Here is a 7,685-nt window from a genome sequence, read left to right on the forward strand (position 1 = left end):
ACTCCATCATACAAGGCTTGTTGACCAAATATAACAAAGCTTTTCTCATTGTGACTATAAAGTTCAACTCCATCGATAGCAACAACAACCAGTGCATAATTTGGCCCATCATGCAAGGCTTGTTGTGACCAAATACAACAAAGCTTGATGATCCACTTATTAGCCAAGTAGTGTATGTACTTTTTCACTGCCTACACCATGGCTAGTCCTTCTCTCTCAGTTGTGATATAGTTCATCTCAGCTTCATTGAGTTGTCGACTCGCTATATATTAAGTTATCGACTCGCAAAGTAGATTGGGGCCCGTTACTCGTTGGTGGGTTTCATTAGATTTTCATGCCTAGTTTTAGGCATATTAGTTATCTTTGGCAAATCTTATGTGTATCGAACAATTTTTTGGCAATTTTAATAGGCAACACTTGTAGGTTGTGTTCTCTTACTTTGTGTATGTTACCTAATGGGATGTAGATTTATGCGTAATGTGAAATGTGTGCATCATTGGAGTCCCTAGGACCAAATTTTAGATTGGCCAGACATTGTAGATATGAAGAGGTACCAAATAGTGTGAAGAGGCCCTTGAGGTTATTGGGAAGAGAGTTTTGATCCCTCTCGCATTCATCTCACAAAAATGCCTACACTAGGGTTCACAAATCCTACACCAATGATACACATCCCTTCTCAAACTGGGCCATACATACCTAACTGTTAAAACTTTTCTCAATCTCAACTTCAAGGCAAAATGCCCTCCACATATCCCTTCATGGCAGGAGGCCATAATGGCAAAGATCTCCTCTGTATTTGGAACTCTCCTCAGAATCAAGTCCTTACCTTTCATATACAGTTAATCATTTAAAAGGGTGTACTGTAAAGCTTTCCTTATTATAAAACCATATTTCTACCTCTTGGAAAAATTTGCAAGTACAAGACCTGTGTGTAGAAAACCTTTAATCTTCTGCAAATTCTCTCTTTCAACATAGATGGGATAGGCAATAGTGATGGCATATACATCCAGGTTCTTTCCCGACCCCTCCTTTGCTAATGCATCTACTGCTGCAGCTTGATTATGCTCTCTCTTCACATGATATATTTGTACTTTATGGAACCTGGGTAGTGTCCTTTTTATTTGAAAATTCCATTCCTTTAATTTAGGATTCTTTGCTTTCCAAATAGTTTGCAACTATTTAATGACCAACAAGCTATCTCCCTTAATGATAAGCCTTCTGATTCCCCATTGTTGCCTGCTGCAGTCCATACTCCAAGGTAGCATACTCAGCCTCATTTTCGGTCTGCACTTGCAATTTAATTCCTTCTTTAAATACTTCCTTGCTTTCTGGGTTCAACTAGACTATAACTCCACTCCTGAGCTTCTCTTGAAATCCCCATCAAAAAACAGAGTGAAAGCATTTGATAGCCCTGTTTTAGGGTCCTTCCAGCTGGGCAGCTTCTTCTTTTCTACTGTCTCTTCCTTCAACACTTCTTTTCTATTGTCTCTTCCTTCAACACTACTGGATTCTACCTATATGCCAGAATGTCAACTAGTGTAGCCCTAGTGTTGTCCTCTACCATGCAAGTAAACTGGAACTCCTATAACTCAATAAGCCACTTGGATAGCCTCTTAGAAAAAATGTTTAACTAGATCAAATGAGGAAGCAGATAAGAATAGTAAAGGGCTTTGGGATCTAAACTTCCACAAAGCAAACACTATAGCCACCATCATGTGTTCTGCCTCAAAATAAGCCCTCTCCCCTTGAGTCTTTGTTCTGCTGACAAAATATACAAGCCTATAAGAGTGTTCTTTCCCTTGTTGCAATAGTATTGCACTCCCACAACATCCTCACCAACACTGGGGTTCACAAAAAATTCCTTGCTCCAGTCAAGAGGCATGACTACTGGCAAAGTACTCAGGATCTCCTTCACCTACATAATGGCTTCTTCTTCCTTATCTTGCCAACTAAAAGGATCCTTTTGGGATGCCTGCTATAGTGGATATAAAGCTTGAGATAAAAGAAAGATGAACGTATCCAAATATCTTACCTTGTGGGTAAAAGTCAGCAACAACTGCTTCACATCTTGAGGAGATTCCAATAAAAGCAAAGCTTTCACTCTTTCAGGATCTGTTTCAATTCCATTCTTTGAAACCACATGACCAAGGAAAGTCAATTTGGCTTGAGCCAAATGACATTTCTCTGGGTTCAACTGACCACCCAGATCATCTAGTCTCTTCAAAGCTAACCTCAACTTCTCACAATGGATCTATCTACCACTGTAGATACAAAAATCATCAATGAATACTCTAATTAAGGACCCTAGATGGGCTCAAATACCAAATTCATAAACCTCTGAAAGGTTGTAGGAGGGGAATTTGTTAGCCCAAAAGGCATAACCCTGTAAGCAAAACACCCTGAGGGGGTAATAAAGGTGGTTTTCCTCTGGTCCTCTGGAGCAATTGAGATTTGAAAGTATCCTGGATAACCATCACATACACTATATCTTTCATGTCCAGCCACACTATCCAGGATCTCATCTTGAAAAGCCAATGGGTAATGATCTCTTTTGGTTACTGCATTCAAAGGTTTAAAATCAACACATACTCTCCATTTACCATTCTTCTTTGGGGTTCTCACTACTGGAGAAGCCCATATAGAATTATCAACTAGATATATGAACCCTGCTTTCGAGAGTTTATCTACTTCTTCTCTCAACACCTGCTATTGTACAAAATCCCCAATCTTCTCAACCTTACACATGGCTTAGCCTCTAGCTTACGCTAGATCTCATGCTACACTGTAATACTCCCCTAACCTGTGTATAAGAGGAGATAAACAGGTCTAGAAGCTACTACAACATACTTCTTTCTCTCAACCTTAGTTAGATCCTTAGCTAGCATCTTTTGTAATCCTTCCTCTCCACCTAACTATACTTCATCTTCAGACTTCAGTTTTTCCCCTTCCTTTGTACAAAGCTATACAGACATACACATGAGGTCAGAATCAAGCTCCAGGCTGGACCTCTTCTCTATCATCTTTTGAAATAACCTCCTCTATTTCAGAATCTTCTATAGAGCTCGCCTCTTCTTCTTCTTCTTCTGATGTACCACTCTATGGAATCAACTCTTTTCATTTGGCCATGTCATTCATAACCTGTCTTCTCACTGGCTAGTCCAAACCCAAAATTAGATGTCCTCTCCACCAGTCCTACTGTGCCCTCATGGCAATCAGCCATGGCCTTCCAAGAATCAATGAGTATGCCTCAGACCTTGCTGGCATCACATGAACATCTTATTCTACTATAAATCCCAAAACATTTACCTGTAGCTTCTTAACAATTCCAAAACACTTGACTTTTGCACTTTTTACCATTTTGAACCTAAACTCTGATGAGGCTCCAACCTTGAGCCTTAAACCTTCCATTGTCTATTGGGTCATTACACAGACTTGTGCACCACCATCAATATATACCTTAGGGACTCTGTGTTTGTTTACCCAAGCATCAACAACTAGCCAAATAATCCTTGTCTCCCTTCGCATGCACTATATTAACCTGACCCCCCTTCTTCTCTTTTTTGGGTCGTCTTGTTTTGACCAACTTGCTCCATTTTCTGAGTTTGGGACACAACTGCAGCAGCTCAGGCCATGTCAAACTAGGACCCTTCTACTAAAGGTCCTTCATCAAATCATACTCTTCCTCCTAGACACCCAGAGGAAAATCTTGCATACCAATGTGTCTTTTGGACCTAGTTTTCTTCTTTCCTTCCTTGGGCTGATACTCTACTTGCTTTCCTTTCTTCCTCCTATATGGAGTTGGTTCATCCTCCACTTCTACCCCTATATGGAGTTGGTTCATCCTCCACTTCTACCCCTGTAGTTCTTTTTTTGGCTAAAATGCCTGCCTCTTCATCCACCCTAATTAGATTTACTTCTCCTTGGCTAGGTCCATTGACTAGCTGGCTGCTGCTGAACCAGTGGTACACGCTCGTTGGGCATCTCCTCTGCCCTCCTAACATCTTGCCTTTCCTCCCTCCTAGGTGCCAGAGGATACACATCACCTTACATTTTTGTCTCCTTGTACAGATTCAAATTTAAATTTTCTATCTTTTGAGTCAGATGGTTAATTCCCTGCATCAGTTGATCAGAAACCATTGGGGCACAAGGAACAGCTCCTTCTGCTCTTCTCTCCTCATGCACAGTTGACCTTCCTTCAATCTAAACTTCCCTCTATTTTTAGCCAACCTATGTAGTTTCCACTCCTTCTCTTTGGCTATCCTCAAAGCCTCTTCAAAGGTTCCAAGTCTCTTCAACTCCACCTTCTCCTTCAGATCAGCATGAAGGGAGTGGATAAACATATCTTTCTTCAGAAGAATAGGTGAATGCTCTGTTCTTAGGGACATATCCCATCTTACCCACAGAGCATATAGGCATTCCCTTGCTTATAATGTTGCACCAAGGCCACTTTGACATCTTCATAAGCCTGACCCTGATTCAGCTGAGCTCTCCATGTTTGTGGTAGCCACCTTTTGGCATCTCCCTTTAATAACATTGACAACAAGGTTAACTTATCCTCATCTCTATCTTTCCCAAAGGTAAATGTTGCCAACTCCATCCCTACCAAAAATTCCTCTGGATCCTCTCCAGCATGCCCATAGAATACCGGATATGAAAGCATGGCTGCCATCTGCTCTTTTGAAAACCCTCAAACCTACTTCAAAGCCCTCCTCAATGGGGGCACCAAAACAATGATGTGTCTGGCACTAAACCAAGGCAGTAGTACACCCAGTTGACATCCCCTGGTCTCCAGCTGACACAAGCGAACACTTGAACACACCACCCCAAATTTCTCAAATTATATAACTGCCTCTTTTTGAAGTCCTCCCAGGTCCCCTTATAACCCCTCAATTGACATGAGCTAACTACTAAAACTGACCAGAAAACTCTCAGCTACCATAGACAAATGAGATGTTGTAGAATACTTGCTTCCGAATGCTGACGCTCACTTCCTTCTAAAATGTGTCCTCCAGGATCCTCTATTGTCCTCCAACATCAACTAACTTTAAATCCCCAACCCCAAGTCCTTCCTAGACCCCTTGCTGACCCTCTTCGAACCTTTGTCGGATCTTCACTTACTACTGAGAACTGCCTCAGAAGTCTGACACGTGGAACCGACTGATTTAGAATCCCTCAACTAAATAGAACCTTCTCCTTAGGTATCCTCTAGCACCTACTAACTCTCAGGCTACACTTATCTAATCAAGATATCACCCTATAGGATCTCTGCCTACAACTACTGACACACAACTGCCTACAACTACTGACACACAACTGCCTCCAAACTGCTGCCTCCAGCCTGCTGATTGTGCTCAAAGCTTAAATTGGTTGAGACAAACCTAGTTGTCCAAAACAGTCTTGACTAATCCAACTATCTAAACTGAAGTAGAATTCTTCACTCACGGGTCCTTTGACCTTCCCTGACTCCCAAGCTACTCCAAATTCAAAGGAATAACCGTATTCTAACTTCTAACCCGACAGACCTAGTTGGAGAAGAATTTCTCTCCTATGTGTCCACTGACCCTCTTAAACCCTCAAGACACTCAAAACCCACAAGGACTCACCTCTCTACACCCACAAGTGACAGTTGGTGATGGTCTACTGACTCACGAATATCTTCTCCTTCAATTCTGCCTAAGTGTTGACAGCTGACAGTTAGACCTAACTCAAAACTTTCCTCTTCAATTTTGCATCAATGTTGACAGCTGACAGCAGCAGCTAACAGTGAGACCCAACTCAAAACTTTCCTCTTCAATACAGAGAGACAAAAACCACTTCTAAACACCCACGACTAACCCCTATTAGGCCTCAGTTGATCCAGGCCAACTCCCTTATGTCTTGTCATAGTCTTTAACTAGCACCTAGACCACTAGCAAAGCTCAACCTGGCAAACTGACTTCTAATTGGTTCTGATTGTTAGCCCAGACCTCACAAATGTTAAACAAGATTAGTCCAATACTCAAACAACCTCAGCTAACCTATGTTGACACACAATAGATCAAGCTACCTCTATCAAAACTTGCTGACTCTCAAACACAAGCTAACTGCACATAACTGATTCAACTCAAGTCAGCTCTTCACTCACAGTTATTTCTTCTTAACAAACTCCATCAAAACAACATAATTAAATCAAACACAAACAGACTTTCCTGTGTATATACAACTGAGAAAATCCCTGTGTATATACAACTGAGCAAATCCCTGTGTGTAATTAAATCCAACACAAACAGACTTCCCTGTGTATATACAACTGAGCAAATCACAACACCCCTGAGATTTAGGGATAAATAAAAAGGAGAAAAGAACCACAAAACCAAGGGACTTCTTCACAATTATCTCAGCAAAACCTTGTTTTCTTGACTTCACAAAGAACCAAAATACAACCACCATAACTACAGTTGCACACTGCAGATAACCACCAACAAACACTATAAAGAATTGTTAATGAAGGTTTTGAGCTGGTCCAAGTTCCAATAGAATTGTAGCCTCATAAGTCTTAGGGAACCCACCTCCTACAAGAACCTCTCACCTTTGTAAATTCTCCTCTGGGCAGACTCAAATCTTCTCAAGCAAAACCCACGGCATCTCCTTCTTAAACAAAAACTATCACAACAAAGTTCTGCAGAACTGCTTCACTCCTGCCTCTCTCTTACGACTTGCTCCCGACTCTCTCATTCTTTTCTATGCCCTTTCGACCTTCTTCTTGATTTCTCTTCTTGACATCCAGCTCACACACAATCCAATCTTCTATGTCTACAAACTTCTTTTTCCAGGTGTCTCCAATTCCAAGCTTCTCTCCACAGCTTCCCGCAACTATTTCCCTTCTTTCGCAGTCTCCCCTCTCTACTGCATACATGTGTACTTTCCTTCTATTGACTAGGGCGGGAAAGTGACCATGCAGCAATTATGTTTCCTAAGGTTTTTAACCATACGTCAATGATTCATTTTATTTTCTTGGGGTGGGGTAAACATATCATTTGGGAATTTTCTTTGGGCACAAAAAAACCTATCAATGTAATAAGAGACTCGTTGATCGTTTGGAAGAGTTGAATGAACTACTAGGGGAAAGACCTAGAGGAATAGCATTAACATTTATAAATTTAAACAAAGAATGTATTACCAGTAGGGAGTAAACCCTCTAGCATAAGTGAGAATGATCCCTCATACTGGGATAGATTAGTTTCAAGTGACGAGAGGAGGGTTACCAAACACCAACCCGACATAAGCCCTATTAAAGTGGAAGTAGGAAGTGATGAAGAGGAATGCAAAGGAGAGGAAGGTAGTGTTCAAGGACACACACCATCTCCACGTATTCAAGAAAGAAATAGCACTTTAGAAACTTACAGAGGATTTTGGGTTTAGACTATTATTTCATGCACCTAGAGAGAAAGCGCTCGATTTCTTCGAAGAAGAAGACTCACATGATTAGGTTTATTTTTCTTTAAACCAATAGCAGTTCCACCACTAAGAGTGATATTTTGCTTAGCGGACTTTACATAATATAGAGTACTTTGGGATGAGGACCTTTGGGATGAGGACCTAGACGCTCACAAACAAAGATTCGAGGTCACATGTGTGGCCAACAAAATTATGGATAATGACCAAAAATTGCATATCTTTATAGCTACATTGAAGGATTAAGCTAA

The sequence above is a fragment of the Cibotium barometz genome, chromosome 13 (assembly GCF_041138505.1).
Source record: "Cibotium barometz isolate CiBa-2024 chromosome 13, ASM4113850v1, whole genome shotgun sequence".
Lineage (NCBI taxonomy): Eukaryota > Viridiplantae > Streptophyta > Polypodiopsida > Cyatheales > Cibotiaceae > Cibotium > Cibotium barometz.